At 34.8% G+C, this 14,057-nt stretch overlaps 1 long non-coding RNA gene across 2 annotated transcripts in view; it reads left to right on the top strand.

The window, feature by feature from the left end:
- The window catches only part of LOC128921924 (uncharacterized), a 136,914-nt gene that overhangs the window by 39,962 nt on the left and 82,895 nt on the right, over positions 1-14,057 (top strand). For both annotated transcript variants that reach the window (XR_008471244.1, XR_008471245.1), the window contains exon 4: positions 10,046-10,108. This is a non-coding gene — a long non-coding RNA (uncharacterized LOC128921924). The remainder of the gene's footprint in view (positions 1-10,045; positions 10,109-14,057) is intronic.

Here is a 14,057-nt window from a genome sequence, read left to right on the forward strand (position 1 = left end):
GTTATTACATATGCCATATATATATATTCATATACTATAATTGCATAAATTTCTAAAGTACTCTAACGCTTGCTTGGTAGCTTAAGCAAATACAAAGCTTGTTCATTAATAAACAAATAATATATTTATGCGTGCGTTTACCAACACTGTTTTCTGTTATTTGCTGCAAATTCACATCTTGGCATAAAATGATGTATGTAGATATGTATATATATATATAATCGAATCGAATCGATATATAAATGGGTACTGTTATTGCTTCAGATAGATATGAATGTGTGCATTGGTTTGTTATTTCTCATACTTATGGATTTGATGGCGCTGGCAACATTTTTGGTTCAAACAAATACCCAGTTGGAAAAAATTGAGCTTAATATAAAACCCGAAATAAATGGAGATATTTTAAAACCTGATTATTTTAGTAATGTTCTCTCTCTAGATATGTAGGTTGTTTGATTACCATATTATACAAATGTGATTGTAATAAAAAACATTTAACAGGTGGCAACCTTTCTAAAAATATTTTGAGCTGTAATACTTAATACTGACTTTTTGTCTTTTGTTCGATTTTGAAAAAAACAAAAAAAAAAAATTTAAACGGGTGGCAACCTTCCCCAAAAAATATTTTCAACTATAATCTTTTTCAAATTCTTCAGCTTCTAATATTTCCTTAATTTATGTATTTTTTTAACCTAATAATCTGTTTAACTTGTTAAATTTGTCTATAGGGCACTTGTGGCTGATAGAACTATTTAATTGACTAAATGAAGGTTAGAATAGAAGTATAGTTTCTATAAATGTGAACATATAGTAAGCCTTATCCTTCGATTTGCTAAAACTAAAGAAACTACCATAGTAAATAGTAACACTTTTAATTGTAATGTTGTAAAGGGATTATGTACTACAATGGGTCAGGTTCAGGTACTTAGATTTGCAATCCATTCTGTCAATTTTTTAGAATTTATTTTAGCAGGGGGCGTGAAACTCCTTCATATATCGTCTTGATCGAGGCGAACATTATGGACAAATGAGAGGAAACTAAATCAATTCCAACCCCATATAAAGAAGACATTGAAATCATGTGCTTAACTCTTTAATTTTTTTGCTTAAAATATTAGGAATACCCTAATTAGGCTCTCAAACCCTAGCAGTCAGACATCATGACCATTTACTATAGAGATGATATATCAATCTCACGTCTCTCATTCATATAAAAATCTACACCTTCGTTCACTGAGACAGTAGTGCAGTGCTATCGCCTATTAGACCTTAAGTTCTAAGATCATGTTCCGGAAACCAATAAAAACAGATTCACTGAAAACTGTAGGGATCAATACTAGACTAGAACAGTCAAGGGGTCATCTCTCTTGTTCTCTTCAGGTCTACTCTTAGACTGATTATTGCCTCTGCGAGCTGTCGAGTAATCTTCAGTATTCAAATCCAGACTAAAGTGTAAGAGTGGCTGTGATACATATATAGACCATATATATAGGCCTCAATTTTTGAGACAAACACTAAATATTTTATAATTTTATTACCTTAAGTCTGGGGGGGGGGCCAACAGTTGATGGAGGGTGTGGTTTAACTCTGAATTGAGACTTCTTATAGTTTTTTTTCTCTTAAGTGCGAGAGCCATATTTCTCAGCTCCTTCAATGAAATAACTCGACTTAGGCTAATAATATTTTCAAATGAAAATATACCGAATGAGCACCCCGTTTTTTACTTACATCAACAAACTTTATCGCTGACTGACTAATAATACGATCACTTTCATTTGCCTTATGTGATTGAATGGTCAGCTGGTGGTGATGCAGTGCGAGCGCTCAATCACAATCATATTTTTTGCCAATACTCTCAACACACACACGCATTAATGCCTCAATATTGAAGCTTTCATTATAATCCCGACAGCAATTAGCAGCTCAACTCAAGCACTTACACAACAACAAGCATGCTCAAGCACACACGTACACTCGTCGAATGTTCGTCCATAAGTGGGATTTTTCCCTTATTTGCTGTTTGCATATGATTATGGTTATTCGCATTAGTTCAATTCATTTTCTCCTTTGACTCTGAATATTCGATTGGCTATTATTGGCATAACCATCAACGCTTCTATTTGCACACGCTTTACGTTTGCGTTCTTTTCAAGTTGTTGTTGTTGCATGGGTAATACTTCACATGGAACATATGGCGAGAGTGATTAATCATTCATTTACAAGTGCCAGCACATGGCAAAGCTGAGATTTGAAGCATATGTTAAGGGGTTCTTAGCGAATGAGTTTGGAGTGTGGGTCGGCATTTTTGTTGTTGGTTATATTTTTGTGCAATGAGTAAGAGATCCACGGTGGAACCATCTCCCGAACCTTATTATTTATTGAGTCTGAGTATGGTTTTTGGCGCAATCAGCTGGGTTCCTTCAATCTTCTTCCTCTCCCCAATGCAAAAGGAATTTTTCGAATAAATGGTGAAACGGTTTTAATAAAATATAGTTTAACTCAGTTCCCAACAATAATAATCGAGCTTTGTAACTAGTAATTCAGTGAAAAATCGCTGACAGCTTATCACTTGTTAAGTATAAAGTCATATTCAGCGCTTAATCTCTAGCAAAGTACTTCAAGCTTTAAACAAAGCTCCCTCCAGTCCGAGTAGACTAATTCGTTTCAATTTTCCCAAAACCACTAAGGATTCAATTCATACACTCAATCGTTTAGTTTGTCTGAAAATCTGGTCACGTGCGTGCATTCCGCTAACTACAACAACAAATTGTGGAGAGTTAAAACATTAAACGAAATTAGAGCGTTCTGGTGGGTTGCTGTTGACTGTTGAGTATCGTTCGATAAGTCAGAGGGTATTAGAACTTCTTACATAAAAACCTTAAACGTTGAGTTCAACAGACTATTGTTGATAAATCTTTAGTAAGTTATCTCTATATATTTAGTTTGATTCTCATACCCATTGAATCTGGCCGTATTTCTGTGTAAAAACGATCGATTATGACGATCGTCGAATATTCCATATATTATATGCTTTGATTTTTATGGAAAGAGTTCGAGTAGTTTTAAAATATTTTTATGGCTTTGCTAGGCCGAAATATGTTCCAAAGAAGTAGTTAGCTACTAAATGTGGTATTTTTATACTCTCGCAACATGTTGCACAGAGTATTATAGTTTTGTTCACATAACGGTTGTTTGTGTCACCCAGAAATAAAAGAGTTAGATATGGATGTGGATTATATATATATAAATGATCAAGATGACGAGTGAAGTTGAAATCTGGATGTCTGTTCGTCCATCTGTCCGTTCAAGCGATAAAAATTGAGATATCTTAATTAAACTTGGTACACATATTCCTTAGCAGTCTGAGGAAGTTGGTATTGAAAATGGGTGAAATCGGAAAGTGTCATAACTAAGCCATAAATTAAATTATAAAAGTAAAATTTGGTACAAGGGATCGCACTATGAAGGGACATATTTTGTTACAATTTTTTTTTTGAAAATGGGTTGGTTCAATGAAATTCGGTTCATAACATTTTCCTAGTATCCCAGTGATATGTTTTGAATGTTTTTTGCCAAATCGGTTGACAACTATGTCAACTTTCCATATGCCAGAACCAGAAAAGTCGATCTAAATCGTTTTCTTTACAATATAAAAGTAGGCGCTAGTGAAGATATTGGAACAGAACTTTGCACAAATACTGTATTTATAGCGTGGCATCGCCCTTCTAATAATCCCCGAAATTGGACCATACGTTTTTAAGGCCCCATGTATCAAACATCAGGACCTCAGTGTTTTTAATAAATATAATAAAATATAGGTAAGTCTCTCAGATATTTTAATGTAGTTCTGAGGGATTCTTTTTCTTCTAATAGTGTGTCTATGTGGCAAGAATGAGTGAAATCGGGTCATAACTTCCCCTAGCTCCCATATACCTAATATTTGGAGATTCAAACATTCATTGGATTTTTACCATACATATCGGTTAATATGTGAGAATATAATTTTGGATAATATGTAGATTGGTGGGAAAATAGAAGAAAACGATTGATGAATTTCCAGGAGCCCTCATATACTATATATAATGATTTTCGTTATTCTAGTGGACTTTATGCCGAATATATGGATCAAATTGGTTGTTATCTTAATAAAACTTGATAAGATTGTGAATTTCACTGTGTAATATATATATTTGATATGGAGCAGCGCTGACTTATCAAACCATCCTTGTAATTTGAGTAAATTAAGTCTCTTATGACCAGCGATGGTACAGTGGCGATAAAAATGCAGCAGGTTGCTGTGAGATCGGGGAGCACATACATAGCATATCAACATGTGTATATATGCATGTGTATAGGTATTGTATGTGCTTATGAAAAATTCAATAGTTGTAAATGCTGCCGAAAAAGTAAACTCACGCTTCACTTCACACAAAAATAACTGTACATACGTATACTATACAAAAGCTTAAACTTATATGGCCATGTGTGTTTTTTAAACACGGGATTCATTCTTGTCCTTATTCGCCATTTCATTGTTAAGATTGAGAAGGGGCTGCATAATAATTGGAGTTGAGAAGCAGAACCGTAGAGGGTCTACTTACGAGTATTTAGCGTAAACGTGGTGGAACTCAGAACAACACACACGCAGTTATTTTAAAGCTCAAGCAATGACAAGTGAAATCGGATTGGGTTGCCTTTACATACGTTTGCGGCCTTTTACACAAATGCATTAAAGGGAATATTGGAGCAACGGAATCCACCGGCATTCAACTTTTGTGGAAACTTGTTCTTGTTTTTGTTGTTGTACGTTCGCAAGTTTATCACAACTTGCAATTTCTCGCCCTTTACCTTTGACCTCACATAAAATATGCCTCATATTTTTCCATTTCAATTCAACTGCTCTGTTCTGTACGTTTTGGACAGTTGGTCGGCACGTGCCTGCTCGAAAATATTACTTTTTTATATGCCTGTGTTTGGTAAATACGTGTCTACGTGAAAATTATAGGGGGGCCACGTGTCGCGAATGATTGTTTCGTCGGCTCTTGTGGTCTACCAAAATCTTGCTGGCGCTACAAAGTAGTTGGTTGACCTTTGGTTGGTGTCTACGTGATGGCAGGGTTGCAACGTATGCACTGTTGTGTTGTGATATTGAAAAGTTGAAGTACACGGCTGATTGGTGGTTTTGCGGTTTGTGTGGCTTAAATTTTAACTTGGTGGTGTGGTATTGGAAAATATTGGCTTTAATATGTTTGCTTTAAAGAATGGAAATATTTGCTGAAAATTCTTTCAGTAGTCTCTAGTAGGTCTCTGTTGGCGGTCATTTCTTGACAGTATATGTAAAAAAACGGTGGTACTTTGACATACATACATTAGACGATGCTATTAGTGGACAGTCCATGGATGGATAAACGGTCTTACTTATACAAAATAAGATAGATAGGGCGAGAAAACGAGTTCACTGACTGAGAACTTCTCGGAAGTACAGCTAAAAGCTCAGGCTAACGAACCTACGACATACATATCGAATGTTGGATATCTAAAAAGGGAATTAATACAGAGTCTAAGTGTTTACAAAACTGTATTAAATTTGGAATAGATAGTTGAATTTGAATATATCGTCTTGAAAGACCTCTATATTTTGGGTATACTATGGCACATCCCTGATTAGAAGAAGATGAATGACCAAATAGGCCTAATAATCGTAGAATAGTTTAGGGCCCTCCAATTTCTGTCATGGTGAGATTGATTGAAGAAATCCACAAACCACTGGAGGTTGACACCTTATTATTTTATTCTGGTTTAATCGGTGTTGGTCCAATATTCTTCTTCGATTTTTACCTTAAGAGGGTGTATTCGGTTCTCTAACTATCTTCAAGAAAGATTATATGAGATTTCAATAGGGCGCTACAAAAAAGACAGCAAACAACGCCATATTTTTTCCGCTCTTTTGACATTTGCCATTTCATCATGGATAAATATACGATCCAAGAACGAGTAGAAATTAATCGTTTAATCGGTGTTGGTCCAATATTCTTCTTCGATTTTTACCTTAAGAGGGTGTATTCGGTTCTCTAACTATCTTCAAGAAAGATTATATGAGATTTCAATAGGGCGCTACAAAAAAGACAGCAAACAACGCCATATTTTTTCCGCTCTTTTGACATTTGCCATTTCATCATGGATAAATATACGATCCAAGAACGAGTAGAAATTATAAAAATTTACTTCAGAAATTCAGAGTCAGTCATCATCATCTTCTCCGATGTGGCTCATTTCTGGCTAATTGCTTCGTCACTAAGCAAAATATGCGTGTGTTGGGTCGTACTTTTTCCGTGATGATCAAGACCGGAACGTTACTGTGAATGGGAATCGCTACCGCTAAATGATAATCGAATATTTTTGTGCCGAATTGGATGATATGGACTTGGACAATATGTGGTTCCAACAGAACGGCTCCACAAGCCACACAGCGAATGTGCCAATCGACTTATTGAAAAGTTTGGTGAACGTGTTATCTCACGGAATGGTCCAGTCAATTGCCCGCCTTGGTTGTGCGACTGGACGCCGTTAGACTATTTTCTGTGGGGCTAAGTCAAGTCTATGGTCTATGCCAATAAGCCAGCGACGATTGGAGAACTTCGTACGAATATCGAACGCGATCGGTCAATTTAGGCTTGAAATCCGAAAACCAAATTTAGTTTCAGTGTCTGGACTTTTGGAAGCGGACCGTTGGTGGACATGCAAAAGAAATCGAGTTCCATACATAATGGAATCGAACGGACTTTCACTGGAATAACAGACAAAATTTCATTAATATCCCCGTGTTTTTTCTTTTGTAGAGCTCTTATTGAAAAACCCTTTAGTAATTGTATTTCTATAATGGAGTATAGCAGAGAGTAACCATAGAGTGCTGGCATTTTAGAGTTTAGGTCTACCCGAAAGCAAAATTTGTATCCATATTTAGAAAAGATAATTTAAGAGAAACTTTCGGAACATGTCCAGTTAGTTTAAGAGCACTAGTTTGGATAATATCGAATATCTGATATAATGTTTAGCGGTATATGGATCAGAGAATTGTAACAGTTTCTAAAAATATATATTTTACCCTTAAATAATAATAAATATCACTCAAATTTTATAAAAAGGTTATTTTAAATCTGAACTGAATCAGGCTTGAAAACTCTAATTTTTGCCAATAGCCCTACTGTAATAGAAAGAGACAACGATACGTTTTTTGCACCATTTTTTGCGAGTGTTCGATTCACCAGTTTGACATCAACTGTCTCGGCCACTGCAAATTGGATGCATCCAAATTACAACAACAAGCAATAAAAGTGTCCACCATAACTAGACCTCGCCAGAGTCTCGTTGACTTTACATAAATAAATGTGTGTTTGTGTGTGTATATTGTATTTGTATATTTATGTATATGTATGTCAGTGAGAGTGCAGTTTGTACCATTACAGTACTAACGGTTTGTTAGACAACAACTGCATGCATGTTGCAACTGCAATCACTCGAGCATATACGAAAAGACAATAACGAATTGTCCATTGATTGCTTTTGACTAAATTGATTGTAAAACCAGAAAATACTCACAATGCGGCAGAAACGATTGCAGTAAAACTCAGACATACACACATACATACATATCAAAGAGAGACAATACACAAATTACGGTGTGGGATACATACACAATCGTGTTGAGAGTGTGGGCAATTGCGGGTATACCCGTCCGGGTTTAAATCAGAGAAGAAATCCTGTTAGCATTACATTTTTTATTTTCATTCTTTTTCGGAAAGGCCTCTACCGAAAATCGGATTAAATAGGTGGGTGATTGAGCATACTCCGACGCACATACATACACTCATACAGGCATATACACACAGGAAATTGTATGAAAATTCGTTTATGCGGCATTTTTGTGGCATGCAAACCACTTCGGCACTATTTGCCCAAGTGCTCCATAGTGTTTCTCTATATGTATGCATGTATGTGTGTGTAAGTATGCTCATTTGTGTGTGTTGGTGTGTAGGCAGGTGACGTTTGCATGCCCGACATATCCCTATGGTGCTCATAAATTTTAAGCCAAGCAATTTCTTTGTTGCTTTTCAATTGTGTTCGGTCTTAATGCGGTTGCAAATGCTACATACAACAACAACAACAGCAATAAAAAAAATTATTTCCATTCCATTGTTCCATTATTGTTGTTTATGTGGGGGAGGAGGGTAGGAAAATAAGCGCAACTCAATGATTCTACTTGTGTATTGTCTAATCTTTGCTGTGGCAGTGGCAAAATGTAATTTACTACAAAATATCTGGCATAATTCGGCATTTCAATTGATTTGTGAAATGAAAATCTACTTTTAATTGGTGGTGAAGGCGTCATGTGCATATGTCCGGTATGAAAGTGAAGTGGAAAGAGCAAAATTATTTTTGAGCGGTTTACAATTGTTCTGGCAGTTAGGTGTATTGCATGGTGGGGGTAGAAATGCATGTGCAAAATACTTGATTTTTGGTTGATACTAGTCTGTTTAATGATTTTGGGAAACAATTTCGCCGTTCATTGGTTGAAATGTCGTTAGTTGGTACTAGGATTTGTGTGATCCTTTGATCAGGTCGGAAAAAAGATCATATACATGTGTATGTTTTCCTTAACAAAGTTAAACAATGGAAGTAATTAGTGTACTCTCCGAAATATCTAATTTAAAGGCAACGGAAAATCAATATATTGATTAGACTAGGAGACTAGGAGACTAGGGGAAGCGCTTACCAATATTAAGAACACTTCTTACTGAATCCCAACATGTTAACCAATAACAATGAAGGCTGGAATATACTGTCAAATTTGTATAGTAATTGTCGACAAATCTTTTCATTTTTTTCGTTTATGACGTCACTTACTAATGTATAATGTGTCAATTTCACTTCAATAAAAAGTGACAAGACGAAACTATCGCAATCAAAATTTCTACCATTATTGATACAAAGTCTCTTAGGAAGAGGATTAATGTAGAGAATGAAAACCACATTTTTAAAATTTACTCTGATCTTTGTGATGTTTGAGTACTCAGAATGTAAAGCCAATGAAACTAATAAGGTTCAAAATACTGATCTCTGGGAAGTAAAAGTCGTTGTGGCTTGATTTTTTCGGTAAATGTTCAAGGGGTCTTATGATAATGCTAGCATTTGTTCTTCCTTCACGTTGTTTGGAGCCAATTGATGATACCAAGTGTAGCCAGGTGCATCTCTGCCTGGTACTCCCAACGGAATGGAGGTGTTCCTCTCCCTCGGCTTCCACCACTTTCAAAGCTAGAGCCTTTCTCTCGAAAAGTTTTAGTGCCGTCTCATCGGATGTCGACATCGTCCACGCTTCTGCACCATAAATCAGGACGGGAATGATGAAGGACTTGTAGAGTTTGGTATGTGTTCTATCTATGCTCTACCCTTTTGCAATTCCCTCCCGCTAATATTTCTAGTTTTATTTGGTGCAGAATTATAAAATTGTTTTGTAATTGTAAAAAAAAATTAACATTGGATATAACATTTTGAAGAACTAAGAACATTTTGATATATCACAATTCTGACGAAAAAATTTTGTTCTCTGTGTTTCAAAGCGGACTAAAATTATGCAATTTGGTTTCTGAGCCTTCTTCTATTGTTAAGCTTAAAAAGTTTTCTTTGCTTTAATAAAAACTCCCATGATCCGCTCTTCAGTAGACAAAGGTCTTGTTCTAGACTTCCACCATGAGTAGAGTTCGGAATTATTAAGATAGCAACTTATCATGATTTAGTACTTTTCATATCTCAAGCTGTTAATGAAAATACTCCTATATATTTTCCAACAATTCGAAATTTTTTTTTTATCAAATATCTCTCCAAAACAATAATTAAAGTATGTTTTTTCCTTTTTTTTCTTAACACTTTTTAGAAGCTCAAATTTTATTTGTTATTTTAATCTGCCTCTATATACATATGTATAACCTCAAAAAAGGATATTCTTGTAATTTTTTGAATTTTAATATAATTGTTCTTATTTTTTCAGGTGCTGATTCTTCAAATCGTCAGTAGAATCGCTTTACAAATTTACAATTCATTTCGTAATTCGGTAAGTCTTTTTATATACTTATATATCGATATGTACATATATCTATTTTGGTATTATATAATACATACATATCTATGTAAATTTATCAACATTTTACCGCTTTTCATACAACTACTTTATTTACATTATTTAACTGTGGCAATTTGGTCAGAAAATCAATTTAAATACCACAAAGACTCTTGTCTTTCGAAATAAATACACAAGACACCTGTGTAGCCGAGTAGCTTACCGAATAGTATTAAATATTTTAAAACCCCATTCGAGTGTGGACGTATGTAAATGTGTGTGAAAAAGTAAATGCTTGACCGATATTTAATCACTTAACTTCGATTGGTTTCATGTATTTTAAAAGAAAGCAACCTTTCGGTTTGTAAAATTTATAAATGTAATTAGTACTGAAGTGGTTAGCTTTTTGTGGGTACAGAGAGAAATGTTAGCAAAAACAATAGAAAAGAGATGCATACATATATACTGCTATGGTTGTACTCTTGAATATGTGAGAATCAATGTATGTACGCTAAATGTGTTTAGAAAATTGGCGAGGTAAAACCTTAACTTAGGTAGTATTATATACCAGTGCATTCACTAGTATATTATATATTTATTTTTAATTTAGTTAGAAGAGCGAAAGGAAAATCAATTTTAAGCTCAAAGATGACATTTTTATTTTTAACGTATCGAATTGGATTATCATACTTAAGAAAACATTAAAAATATATTCATACTTATATATTGCGATTAAATTGTATGCTTCAAATATATTGAAAATAGAAAGAGTGAGGAGAAGAGGCAAAATATAATTTCGAAGTTAGAGCCATACTCTAACATTTCTAACAGAAATTTGTTGAACACATTTTTATAATTCTCCAATTTGGATCGACATTTTTCCCTTAAAACTGTCCTCTGACTTTGTTGAAGTAGTACTCTAAAGATTTTTGATTTCATCTAGAAACTAATAGAAATACTTAAACCTAAAGTGTATGGCTTCTTGCTGGAATCCCATAATTATTTTAAAGCACCATCACTTTCAGCATCATAATCGAAGTCTCATCCAAACTAAACACAAAACAAGAAAAAACGTTAACTTCGGCTGTACCGAAGCTAATATACCCTTCACAGGTGCATTCCTTTTAGTAATTATGTGTTTAAGTAAATCTAAAGACGTAAGAAAAAGTAAGGTTATAATTATTATAAGGTTAACATTAAGGTTATATAGTTAATCGAACTGAACAATTTTTTCGTAGAATATATTATTACCTTAAGCAGTAATCCATGTCAAATTTTGTGGAGATACCACGTCAAATGCCAATTTCCATACAAGTCCTTGATTCCGATCGTTCAGTTTGTATGGCAGCTATATGCTATAGTGAACCGATCTGAACAATTTTTTTGGAGATTAAATTATTTCTATGAGCAATAACTCACACCAAATTTCGTGAAGGTATGTAGTAAAATGCGGAAGTTTTCCATACAAGCCCTTGATTCCGATCGTTCAGTTTGTATGGCAGCTATATGATATAGTGGTCCGATATCGGCAGTTCCGACAAATGAGCAGCTTCTTGAAGAAAAAATAACGTCTGCAAAATTTCAAAACGATATATTAAAAACTGAAGGACTAGTTCGTATATATACAGACAGACGGACATGACTAAATCGACTCAGTTCAACATACTGATCATTTATATATATATATACTTTATAGGGCCTCCGACGCTTCCTTCTGGGTGTTACAAACTTCCCTGTTCAGGGTATAAAAACTCAGACTAGTAATGTTTGCAAGGGAAACATTATTTCTTAAAACAGCGTAAGGTGGATCTACCTTTCGGAGATCTGTCAAATAATAACTCGAATATAATATATAAATGTTCGAAAATGGTCTCTTTATGGATAACGACAGATCCATTAGCGTCAAAGTCAGAATTTATTTCGACATTGAAGGAGTTGAGTTCGAACTTACTTTCATCTCCATTTTTCCTTAACGAGAATGAATTTGAAAATGAAATTTAAAATAAAGAAGAGATGTCAAATCGACTATAGTTCCGACATGGTATTCCATTACGAAAATCCCCAGTCAGGGACCTATATATCGGTGATACCTGAAAAGCTTTGGTACATGAACAACCACATCAACTCGATGGAATTTTTATACAGACAGGTTTTTATACAGGGGTTCAGCAGGAAGAACTTTTTATTTCAATAGCAAAACCGGTTTTTCAGAACAACGAGTATACTGTACCGTGTTGTAGACCGCTTCTTTTCTTAATAGTATTCTCATGTGAAAATTGGGGAAAATTTTGAATAGATGATATAATATCGAACTCATTATTTTTGGAAACTGGGCGTTGCACCGCATTTAAATATATCGCGTATATATCTACAATAATTAGTATTTGATATAATGTCAGAATCGATTATAATCTATTCCCATGTTTTAAATAACGGTACTTTAGCATTATGAAGCTTCGTCTTCACATTTCAATACGATATTATAATCAATTTAAGAATTGGTCGCACTTACAGTATGTCAACTATTTGATCACACCTGGGTACCAGAAAAGAATTTTTGTTTAGAACTTTTTTATTTGCAATGACAATCCAATTTAATTTCATATACAAAACAAGTAAAGGTAATAAATTCAAGTTAATACTTTTTTTCAAAACGCATGTTTCATTTAAAAGATTTGTTAAAAACTTCTCCGCTGCACATTTGATCAATTGGTTGACACAAACGAATATTTAACTTAATATTTAATATTACCACCTTTTGCTTTAATTACTGCCTCAATTCGTTTGGGCATGGACTCGACTAGCTTTCTGCAGAAATCTCCGCTAATTTTTTTCCAGGAATTTTGAGCCTTCTGCCATAAATCGTTAAGATTCTGACACTCCCCTGGAGTATCAGAAATCGCACGCTTGACCTCAACCCAAGCATGTTCGATTGGGTTGAGGTCTGGCGATTGAGGGGGCCAGTCGAGTACTTCAAACCCATTGTTTTGAAGCCAAGCTTTAGCTACACGAGAAGTGTGTTTAGGATCATTATCTTGCTGGAAGATGACATCCGACACATCCTTGCCCCATATTTCTAGACTCCTGTACAAACCTCGTTGAAGAACATCAACATATTGGTTGGCATCCATTCGTCCGGCAATTCTTACGCACTCTCCCACCCCCTCCATCCTCATACACCCCCACATCATTACATTACCTCCTCCAAATTTTACCGTTGGTTGAACAATACGGCTTGTTAAAGGTTCACGAGGTTTTCTCCAAATCCATTGCCGCCCATCTTTTCCGAAACGGTTTATTTTTGTTTCGTCGGACCATATGACCCGCATCCAATCGTTTTGGGTATATGTTTTATATTTTTTTTGCAAATTGAAGCCTCAATTTACGGTGTCGTTTTGTCAACAGTGGTTTTTTTACTCTGACACGTCCGTGTAACCCGTTTTTTCGCAATTTCTTCCTGATAGCTTCACTTGTCACATTTATTCCATCCCTATGGGATAATTCACGCCTGATTTGACCCGCATTTTCATGTACACCAAACTTTATCATTCTAACAATGCGCCTTTCCAGTGTCCCATTCAAAATTGGCTTTCGTCCAGGAGGGGTTTTTTTGCATAAAGGACTCATTGATTGTCTTATTTTTGAAACCACGCCCACAGAAACATCAATAAGCCTTTTGATTTCTTCTATTCTTGTTGCATTTTGTTTTTTCATCTATAGTAAATCCAAATTTACGAAAATATCAAAGAAAAACTATGAAAAATACTCACGTTTTACAAAAAAACAAAATCTAACGATCCCACAATATTTAATTATAGAATAAGAAGAAAAACTTGAATCGCAGAGCAATATTACGGCTTCAATACTTCTTTACTTCACAAAGTCAACTAATTGATCACATGCCTTTGTCTACATTTCTTAATATTCCCTGAAAACTAGCGGC

This window comes from Zeugodacus cucurbitae, chromosome 5 (assembly GCF_028554725.1).
Source record: "Zeugodacus cucurbitae isolate PBARC_wt_2022May chromosome 5, idZeuCucr1.2, whole genome shotgun sequence".
In the NCBI taxonomy this organism is placed as follows: domain Eukaryota; kingdom Metazoa; phylum Arthropoda; class Insecta; order Diptera; family Tephritidae; genus Zeugodacus; species Zeugodacus cucurbitae.